The sequence below is a fragment of the Cebus imitator genome, unplaced genomic scaffold (genome assembly GCF_001604975.1).
Source record: "Cebus imitator isolate Cc_AM_T3 unplaced genomic scaffold, Cebus_imitator-1.0 Scaffold45, whole genome shotgun sequence".
Classification (NCBI taxonomy): domain Eukaryota; kingdom Metazoa; phylum Chordata; class Mammalia; order Primates; family Cebidae; genus Cebus; species Cebus imitator.
Window position 1 is genome coordinate 10,909,957 of NW_016107360.1, and position 11,591 is coordinate 10,921,547.

Genomic DNA, 11,591 nt, shown 5'->3' on the forward strand with positions numbered 1-11,591 from the left:
GCTCTTTGCCACCTCCAAGCAAATGTGATTATGCATGATATATTACTTACAGTGGAAAATAATGCAACTGATACAATGTTGTTTTGCAGTCCACAAACTAATTATAGTATTGTTCTATAAAGTCACAGGTGGATCATTTAAAAAACAAAAATGAAAACTCTCAAACCCTATCTTCTTAGCAAACAAAAAATAAAGAGACAAACCATACCAGGCTGTCGTCTAAATCTTTGAAAGATTAGGAAGCATCATGTAATCTTTATGGAACACAGTTCTCAGGTACAAGGAGGTCTGCCATCTGGTATCCTTCACCTATTCAGCTCTTAACATCAGTTGAAATGCTAACATAGGCAGTGACTGTACTTCAGGAGGACTGATAAAATAATGAAGAGTCCTTTAATCTACAGGAAACCATTCTAGTCAATTTATAAGAAATATTGCATCCCTTTGTAGGACATGTAATTATTTTCTATTAATCACGTGCTATAAAGCTACATTACGCGGTTATTCTGTTATCACTAGAAAGAGGCCTGCAGTCAGCTTCTGACAATGTTAGGTAATTACTAACACAAAGCTACTTTCTCCTCCCACAGTAATGCTATCAAGATCCAAAGGTGTAGTGAGGCTTATTGTATAAAAATAGTACTCAAAAGAAATTCAGTATCTGCAAAATGGATGGCTTCAAGGCAAAATGTAGTGTGGTAATCAAAGAAGCAAAAGAAGCCAAACTTGCCCAGTAATCCGAGAAAATAATAGTAAGGCAGTAGTGAATGCTTATGATCTACCACCCATATTTTCAATTTTCATAACACTGAAATCATTTTTTTTTGTTTTATTTTGTAGTTGAAATTTTAGGCCCCAATTAATATTTGTTGAGTGACTGGATAAGAAGGCAGGAAAAAGGACTAGTTATGATAAAGTGAAACAGAGACTTTATCCAACATAATATTAATATTTAGTCAACTAAATCTTCTTTCTCTGCTGGTATATTATTTTACATTTATATGAGGACCCAACATTTACTTAAATCTTTTTCAGCACCATGACTGTCATTTCTTGGGTATATTAATCCGCTTTCTGCCAATAATACAGTAAAAGAACGCTGACTTAACAGAAACCTGGAACATTAATACGATTTAATGATGTACTGGCCCTTTCAGAAATTAGTTACCCATGTGTTTGAAAGCAACAGGTGTTTGCAAAAATTTTTGTGCCTTTTTCCAAACATGTATCTGTGCTTCAAAACATATCAGCCTTTTGTGAAAATGAAAGTAATTTTATTCACAAAATATAAAATACAGCAAGTTTAAGAACCAATGGACTTGACTGTTGTTTTCCAAGTGTTCACTGTGATATCTTTATTCATAATCACTGTAGTACTATAAAGACTAGATACCTATTTAAAGTGTATAATACTTTCATCAAGGCTACCTCTTTAGTCTCTTCTTTTTTTATTAACTCTGATTAGAAACTTTGTAATAATCCTCTCATATATCCATCATTTCAAAAGGTTCTCTTTAAAATGCACAACAGGAACTGTACAACCTCGGTGTTTTACTATTACTATCTATACATTAACTGCTTGAATCGTAGATTCCTAATCTGTTAAATGAGGAAACTGACACAATCTCCAAGGACCTCCATGATGTTTGGGCACCACCATTCAAGAACCTGACTGAAGACACTAAGCTCCCTAGTGGTGTATGAAGATCAATCTCATTACTTTATAATTAACTATGCAGGTGTGACTTTGAGTTCCTCTAATTCAAAGAATTACTGTTTTTTCTCCTTGCATTGTATACTCCATTTTTAAAGCAGAGAGACAAAGACAAGGAAGCTGATAGAATTTAATTCTCATAACAAATTTTAGTTTATATCCCTGAGTCATGATATATTTAATTCAACTTTCTACAAAGTCAGCAATTATAAACCATACAGTAAAAACTGACATTCAGACTCATAATGTTAGGCGAAGAAGATCATGTCATGCTTAGTAGAGAGTGACTTTGGTGTTCAGTGTACAGTATTTTACCTACCGATATGTGACCCTATTAACTGTTCTCAGGTTCAACCATTCCACTTTATTCTCACTGGCACCACCAGTTCAGGCCTTCATCACTTTGCCCCAGACTACTACATTATCAATGCTGCCTCTCTGTTCTTCCCAGAAATTCTTTTCATCAGTTTATCCTGCTGCTCAAGAACTTATACTAACTCTCCGCTGCATTAACTACAGACTTTAGCTTGTTCCCACTCTGCTAGCAACCTTTTCCTGTCACTCTTCTAGCCGGCATAGACAACCTTCTGCACTACACTCATTCTAACTCTGCATGCAGTGCTCCCTTCCATGCTCGCTTCCCAGAGACATCTACCCTCTCTCAGCCAAATCCTGTCCAATGACTAAGACCTGACTCAAGTTAACTTGGTTGTCATGAATTTTTCTCTGAATTAGCTAATTCATATTTCTATCTCTAATTTCAAACTAAGTATTCATTCCTCAGTCGATTTTATGTACATTAGTTTTATTCCTTCAACTAAAATAAAGTACAAACTCACTGAGAGCAAGGGAAGGACTTAGACTTAATCTGTATGCCCCACACTGCAGGACATATAAAAGATGTTCCATAAATAGGTACTGGATGATGAAATAGACTAAGTCTTCATTTTGGATGCTGCAACAGTTTACTATCCTAAGTATTTTCTTAAGAAATGTAATTTCCAATAGTAATACCTTTTCTTTTGTGTATATTAGACATTAAGAATTGTAGTTGTGACTAAACAAGCATTTGTTCTGAAGCATTTACATGCGCTAGCTGAGTGAGCGATCTGAAAGAGCATGCTGTTCCGACCTGTGGCAAGCTATTGCCAGCATGTGTTCAAATGCAGTACATGGGATGTGCCTTGTTTAAAAAGCTTAAATCCTATGTGCAGAAAGAAGGCATTTGTCCCCATTGGAACAAGGACCAACTACTTCTTATTAGAAAAAATGAATTCAGTTTAATTTATTTGTAAGCACTGAAAGAGGTTAAGACAGAACTCTGCAAAGGCAAAAAACAGAATGACAGAATGGAAAATCTCCTGGTTTTTCAGCTCCTCCTTCTTACCTTCTCAGAAGATACAGAGTCTCATCCTAGCTCTGTTGCTAACTAGCTTTGTGACCTTGGACAATCCCAAAGTTTCTTTAGGGATGATTTTTTTTTGTTTGTATTTATATTCTTCATTGAGACTGTACGTACAAACAGTCTAGTTATGTACTTAATATAAATCAATGTCTAATTATCATACATTTGGACCCTCATGGAATTACCTTTATAAAATCTTTTATTATATTTACTATGAAAAATTTGTGTTGAGGCCAAAACCTACCACTTATGCACTTATTTACATAAAGTTGTTGAGGCCAGATATTCAGGGCAGATTCTAGAAATTCATGTGAGAATATTTAAGTAGCCAGTGCTGGGAAAAGCCAAGATCCTTCCTTTATGATTATAAGAAATTACACCAGGCGCAGTGGCTCACACCTGTAATCCCAGCACTTTGGGAGACTGAGGCAGGTGGATCACAAGGTCAGAAGTTTAAGACCAGCCTGGCCAATATGGTGAAACCCCATCTCTATTAAAAATACAAAAATTAGCCGGGCATGGTGGCGGGCGCCTGTAGTCCCAGCTACTCAGGAGGCTGAGGCAGGAGAATCGCTTGAACCTGGGAGGTGGACGTACAGTGAGCCAAGATCGTGCCACTGCACCCCAGCCTGGGCAAGAGAGCGAGACTCCATCTCAAAAAAAAAACAAACCAAAAAAATAAAAAACAAGAAAAAGAAATTACTAGCTCCCTTCTCTCCCTTTTTTGGTTTGGCTGCCAAGAAGCTCAGAACCAAGGTGGACGTACAACCACAGAAACACCATTGTCTTTTGAGGTCTCTATAGGAATAGTCCATTTTCCTTTGGGCTTTTATTTCTTTTTTTCCCTATTAGGTTGAGCCTTGATTTCTTTACCTATAAAGTGGAAGGCTAGCACTAAGGTCACCCTCACTCTATGATCCTATCATTCTAAGTTCTTTTAAGAAGTCAGTATTATTTCCTGCTGTTAACTGTATTTTGGTAAACACATAGTAAACATCTATCTGCCATACTGTGAAGATATTGAGGATACAGAAATACTGAAGACACAGTGTCTACCTCAAGAAGTTCAAAATTTAGAGAGAAAGCAAGAAACAGGTAATCATCATATTGAATGTTAAGTGAGAGAAGGAAAAAATTTGTAAAAAGAGAAGCAACTAATTCTACAGCAGGATCTGAGAGACTTTATATAGAAAGTGACAGCTGGGTAAGACTCCAGAAGGAATAATGAAAGGAACAATACATGGTATGTGCAAAGGCCTGCAGAGATAAAAGAATGTGCTGTGTTCAGGGAAGAGCATGGAGTTGAGTGTGTGGTTAACACAAAAGGTACAGAAGAAGATAAGGGCAAAGTACTGTAAGATGTGGTAGAAAAACTAGCTTGGAAACATCATGTTGGTTTCTCACAGCGTTTCTCTGGCTGCCTACCATTCTCCAAAGTAAGGAAAGAGAAGTGATTCTGGCTGGGCATGGTAGCTCACACCTGTAATCCCAGCAGGAGACCAAGACAGGGGGACTAACTGAAGTCCGGGGTTCGAAACCAGCCTGACCAACATGGTGAAACCCCATCTCTACTAAAAATACCAAAAATTAGCCAGGCATGGTGGCAGGCATCTGTCATCCCAGCTACTCAGGAGGCTGAGGCAGGAGAATCACTTGAATCTGGGAGGCAGAGGTTGCAGTAAGCCTGTATTGCACCACTGCACTCCAGCCTGGGTGACAGAGCGACAAGACTCCACCTCAAAAAAAAAGAAAAAAAAAAAAAAAGTGATCCCGAATTACTGATGTCTATTGGGGTTATGCTCCCCTTTCATCAATAGGACCCCATCCATCCCTTTCCACAGTACAGCTGTTCTTCTGGGTTTCATATGTAATAGACATAGAAAATAAGCATTCATATTTGTTACATGAATAAACTCCATTCATACATGAAGTTCTAGTTCAAGTCCCATTTCCTTATGAATCTTTACTTACTTACTCCAGGATTTACTGACTTCCCTTTCTTCCTGGCTCCTCCAGCACTACAACACTGATACCCTACATTGTGCTTTATTACTATTATCTATTTTATGCATTGGTCTTCTCTTCAACTCAACTGCAGTATCCTTGAATAACAGTTTGTGGCTTTTCTGGATCCTGCTCAAAATAGTACTTTGCATGGGTGTTCATCAAATATTTGTTGATTAGGAAATAAAATAATTTTGATCATCTATACAAGATTTAATTACGTAAAAGATACTATCAATAACATGGTTCGTTGTTGTTTAGAACTGGGATGTGATAATTACAATTAACCTGTGATATGGAAAAAAAAGTTCTAATCAAGTCCTACTCAAGTGTAGCAAAGTAGAAAGAGAAAGGCTTTAGGGTCAGACCTGTACTGATTCCTGGAGAAGGCACTTAATAGCTGCGTATCCTCAGATAATTTCCATAATAACCTTACTGAGCATCAGTTTCCTAATCTGTAAAATTATAACACCATCTACTCCACAGGGTTATTTTATTAATTATATGTATGGAAGCATATTTAGTACCTAGAACAGGACATTTTAAATGCTCAGTAAATACTTTCTCATTCCCTCCTCCCTTTCCCTGCCCACTCACTACTGGCATAGCAAAGTATTAGAGCAACAAAAAACACAGTACTTCGGGATGCACTATAAGGCAATCTGATTATTATGAACAGGTCTCTACCCTGCTTTTCTAAAGAGAATCTTATCTTCCAAAGAGAACAAGTGTTTGAGGAATATGACATTTTGTTAGAATTTTACTGGTGGTTCTTTTTTTTTTTTTTTTTTTTTGAGATGGAGTCACGCTTTGTCACCCAGGCTGGAGTGCAGTGGTGTGATCTCAGCTCACTGCAACCTCTACCTCCCAGGTTCAAGTGATTCTCCTCCCTCAGCTTCCCAAGCAGCTGGGACTACCAGTGCGCACCACTATGCCCAACTAATTTTTGTATTTTTAGTAGAGATGTTTCACCATGTTGGCCAGGTTGGTCTCGAATTCCTGACCTCAAGTGATCCTCCTTACTTGGTCTCCCAAAGTTCTGGGATGCAGGAATGAGCCACCACACCCATACTGGTTGTTCTTAGATAGCTGAATACTCAAATGATGAACATCTGTCACTTATATATAATTTATTAAACATCGACTCTAAAGTTTTTCTTAATCAGTAGTCTAGTCTCTATGCTGAATGATTTACCTGGAATATCTAGCTCCATGTTCTAAAGGGATGCAGAAGAAGACACCTCAAGAGTGAAAGTATGCTATACATACTGAGAGAGTGCCTGATTTTAGAGGCTGAAATCATGGATTGTTCAACTCAGAATTTTAAAAAAATTATCAACGTAGTGCTTTAAGGTTTTGTTTTGCTGCTGCCAAACCCTTGGTTATTCCATGCTAAATGACATCACATAAGCCTTGCAGGCAGGCTCCTTTCCAAAGCAGCCCCCTCCACTGCCACCTCTGCTCAGCTTGCCTCTCTGACACTGCCTTCTGGCTTTTCCTGTAACCTCTCAAGCCACTGCAAGGGCTGAAGCTGCCAGCCTGCCTCCTATAAGCATCTCCTGCTTTCATCTGCCAACATTTTTCTGGAATGTTTCCTCCAACTTATGTAAGAGAAAGTAAGGAAGTACTTAAACATATTGTTCACAAATAGATAACAAGAGAAGTCCTATAAGTAGAACTAGAACATTTTCTGACATGGTGTTCTGGCCATAAACTGCTTTTCACTGCTGGGAGGAGATGAGTACTAAATAGGAGGTTGGTCTGGTTAATGCTTCCACTGTAGCCTAGACCATACATCCTAATTGACAGCATAAACCTAAATATCATCAGACCAAACAAATGCAAGAACAAATACAAACACTTCTTATCAAAAGGCTATAAACAATGATCACATTTAGGAGCTAGCATAGTGTCAACAATGCGTGTCCCATATTCAGGTGACCTAGTTACTCTTCAGCAGTTGGCCAGGCTATTTGTGGCACACTGGGTCATATGGTCACAAATTAAAAACTAAGCTAAAAAATAACTTGTTTCCCTCTGCCAGTAGAGCTCAACCAGACTTTCATTTTATTTATTAGCATTGGTTTGAAACCAAACAAAGCCATAGTAACTGTATCTTTACATTCTTACAATGAGAAGCAAATGGTCAATGACAGTCACAATTTACCAATCACTGGAAAAAGTCAACCAAACAGATTTTAAGGGAGGTACTGCTTGAAACTCCAACCAATATACACCGAAAAGCACCCTTTTATTGTATATTAGTGACCACTGTCTTCACCTACATTTCCTGTGTTTGACTTAATAAAAAAGTTTCTCAAAAGTCTGCAAAGCTAGTCGCATATGCTCTAGACTGGATAAAATATTCCAGAATTCTTAACTCTCTCATTTTTCTTTTAATATCAAAGTAGTGTGTCTCTTTTCTGAAGTATAGCTTGTCTGTTATTATATCTCTAAAAATAATTTATTGCTTTAAAAGTAACTATAAGAATGTGGTTAGCAGTTTATTTGAGTACAGATTAAAAGATAAACTAATAAAGGATAGAAATCCAGAAGAGCAAAAAAGAATAACAACCAAAATGGCATTTGAGATCTCAGAATATACCTACTGCTATATAATCTCGTTCTGGGAAAATACTATTAGCTATGATACTATGTTCCTGTTTCATTTAGTGGTAATAAAAATGAAATAAAAACTAATAAAAAAAAGTATTATTTTAAACAGCCCAATTTCTTAAGAAAATAAATACAGGTTTTTTATCCCAAATATGATTTCCCCCCATCAAATGAATCTGAAACCACTGTTAATTCACTAACAATACGACTATCATTAAAATCACAAGTTCTGCTTTTATCAGTGTTTATAAATTTGCTCCATTTTTTTTTTAGAAAAAGAGATTTCCAAATCTCCACTGAACTATTTTAATTTTAACACAAAAAAACAGCAACAACCTTATATGAAAAGAAATGTAAAGCAAAAAGTAGTAGGCTTGCCTTTTAAGGCAAGCGGTATTTAGATTTATTATTAGTGAGGTTCAAAGGTTAAAACTAAAAAAAATGCTGGACACTTTGAAGGAGGGGCTAGCTCAGCCAGGGGGTCACATGAGAGCTGCTAATTGGAAAATGTTAAAAAAGGAAGGGGGAAGAGCACAGTATCTGCCTTCTTTCTTTATTGCAACATTTGATTTGCACCAGAAGAAAAATAAAAAATAAAGGCTAAGATTTATGTAACTCTCAAAAGAGGCCTAAAATAAATAAATCATCCCCAGGTTGACTGAGCACAGCTAACATTCCATCAAGGCTTTCTTGCAAAACAGAAAAAAAAAAAATTTTTAAATTTTGAATTTTAAAATCAAACTATATTTCTATGGTGATTTTTAAATGAAGACAGCCTAATCCCCAAGCTAAATGTTTTTCTGCCATTACATTTACAAAATTAAAACACTCTTCCTTATCATGCATGGAATTTTATTTCTTGTTTTGTCTAAATGTTTGTTTATATTGAAAGCATGCATGTTTTCTTAAAGTATTTTGTGTTGCTTTTTAAAGAATATTTTCAGAACTGACAGACTTCTAGATGGTAAATCAAATCAAACAATGATAATTTAGTATTTCAAATTATAAATGAGTCCATTACTAAAAGAAAGCTACATATCTTTAAAATCTTTTAAATAGTCTTATTTATTATTAATAGACAAGTCATGGCATTAATTTCTTTACAAAGTACACATTTTTTATGTCTCTACAAATACTATTTTAGAATCCTTAAAATGTATTCTTCCTTATATATACAATTTATATATTTAATTCAGAATGATGAACAAAATTTTTCATGATTAATGCTAATATCTTATTGACATGAGACAGGAAAGTAATAACCCAAGCTGGATTTAAAGTTGAATTTATGACACCATTCGGATTGTGCACAATAGCTGCAATTACCTGCACCACTCATTCTGAGCCACTAGATGGTGTAAAAAAATAAATTGAAAGGTAAAATTTCATCCCATCGCGACGAAATCTAAATATAACTCTGAGAAACTTGATTAAACAAATCTCAAGTCAACTAACAATGCAAGTGATTTCTATACTAACTGTACTTAATTTATAATGTCAAGCATTCAAAATTGCAGTTATTCACATATTAAATGAATTTATGGTATTAACTTATGGTCTGAGTTTGCCAAAGTTTTGATAAAACTGGAAGGCCAAGTCAATAAAGACTACTAGAAAGTCTCAAGATACTCCTAGCTGAACTTGTCCAAAGGAGGTAGGGAAATAAGTCTGCACAAACATAGACTCAACCCCAAAGCAACCTGACTACTCACAGCCAAGACGCCCATCAACAGCCCAGAATATGTCCAAATCACATCAAGGGAAAGCTAAGTGTCCTTTCTTTTTCACCCTCACCAAGATTAACCAGGTTGATTCCACTAGGTCCGAAGTTGGGTGACAATGAACACTGAACCTTATTCAGCCAAAGGTAAAAACATTCTGGCTAACAGGTCTTCTTTCTGAGCTCTTTTTTCAAACACCGAAATGAACCCCAGGTAAATTACTCATCTCTAGAAGGCCCTTAATAAATATGATCATGATGGTGAAACTTCAAGCCTTGCAAAAAGCTGGCAGAGGAATTATTTTTGATCAGCTCTCTCCTAAATAATAGCATAAAAATTTTAGATGGACGTATGTGCTTCCCATGGGCTGGAACACCTTTAACCTTTGTTCTCTAATCAGGCTTCATGAATAAAATTAGTCTCTGCAAAACAGGAACTACCTCCCTTAGAATCCTAAAAGTATGATACACATGTATAATTATACTTTTAATTTCATGTTAACAGAAAACTATTTTCTGAGGCAATAGTAGAAATAAGACATGCCTCTGGTTGCTTGTTTCCCAGCCAGTTCTGAAAGCTGGTGCTCTACCTAGGCTTTCAGCAGCAAAGACAACCTGTCTCATAAAGAGGGTTTTATAAGTAGATCCACATGGGCTTTATAAATTTCATATTTAAGAAAGGAGTATAATAGCTATATACCATTCACTCCTATAATCTGAACTTGCAAGTAAAATCTAATCAACGTTTCAGTTTTATAAACAATTGCAGTTAAATTGGTTTTAAAAAGACTGTGAGCTATATAAATTTAGGAATGATTCCAAGAAAGTTTCTTGACACGAGCTGAAACTAATCAGTTTGATTTCTCTATTAAATAACTCAAAAAGCTGTTGTCTTAACTCAGGACAATTTAATGCTCAATAACAGGCTTAATCAAGACTTGTAATGTGCCTATCTGTAGTGTCCAAGAACTGAAAGCATCTTTCTGGGAACAACAGTAATAAAAACTCATACTAATGAGCAGAAGACTGAGAGAAATAAGTGACCAGTCTCAGCTTTGGGCACCTTAACTAGCAATTATCATAGTTGGCTTTATTTACTTTATCACAGTTGTCAGAATGGGTTCTGGCACATTGTAGGTGCCGAAGGGAAGGAGGGAGGAAGGGAGGGAGGACAGGAAGGAAAACAAAGGGAAAAGCACTGGTCTGGGAGTCAAGAACACAGCTCAAGTCATGACTCTGGCATCTTCTTGGCCCAAGTTCCTTTATCTATAAAACCAAGAATTAGATGATCATCATTGAGACCCATTACTCTAACATTCGATGATTTTCTGTTATGATTTTATGCACCAGCCATCTAGTGTTAAAATTCAGTATGTGATCTTCTTTCCAAATTGTCTTCTGCATCTAACAACTACCTCATACCATCTCTCTGAAAACTCCAAAATATTTCTCTTATCAAGAAAGAAACCACATCAGACTCCTAGACTTATGATTTAACATTTTCTACTTATATTTAAATTGTTTTCATCCATCATTTGTTTCTAAAGTAGTCTTGTAAGTAGACAAAGAGAAATTTTTAAATCCCCATATTAAAATAGGGGAAATTAGAATATGAAAATTAAGGGAGCTCACATACATTACCAGAAGTATATTCAAGATAAGAAACTTGACTTTTAGATCTAAGGAAAGAAAGATTCTGAATAATCCAGTATTTTAAGAAGCAGATACAAGTATATATATATATATATATATATATGAATATGTATATGTATATATATGATGGGCTTGTAGAAATATACTTTGCCATTTTGTTTACAAACACGGTATGCTAAACAACTTAAAGGCGAGGTGGCTCACGCCTGTAATCCCAGCACTTTGGGAGGCTGAGGCAGGCGGATCACCTGAGGTCAGGAGTTCGAGACCAGCCTGACCAACATGGAGAATCTCTCTCTCTACTAAAAATGCAAAATTAGCCAGGCGTGGTGGCGCATGCCTGTAATCCCAGTTGTTTGGGAGGCTGAGGCAGGATAATTACTTGAACCTGGGAGGGGGAGGCTGTGGTGAGCCGAGATCATGCCATTGCATCCCAGCCTAGGCAACAAGAGCGAAACTGTGTCTCAAAAAAAAAAAAA

General features: G+C 36.4%; 1 protein-coding gene across 6 annotated transcripts in view; it reads right to left on the reverse strand.

The window, feature by feature from the left end:
* SKAP2 (src kinase associated phosphoprotein 2) overlaps window positions 1-11,591 on the reverse strand; it is a 225,285-nt gene that overhangs the window by 12,767 nt on the left and 200,927 nt on the right. The gene's annotated exons all lie outside the window — the stretch shown is intronic.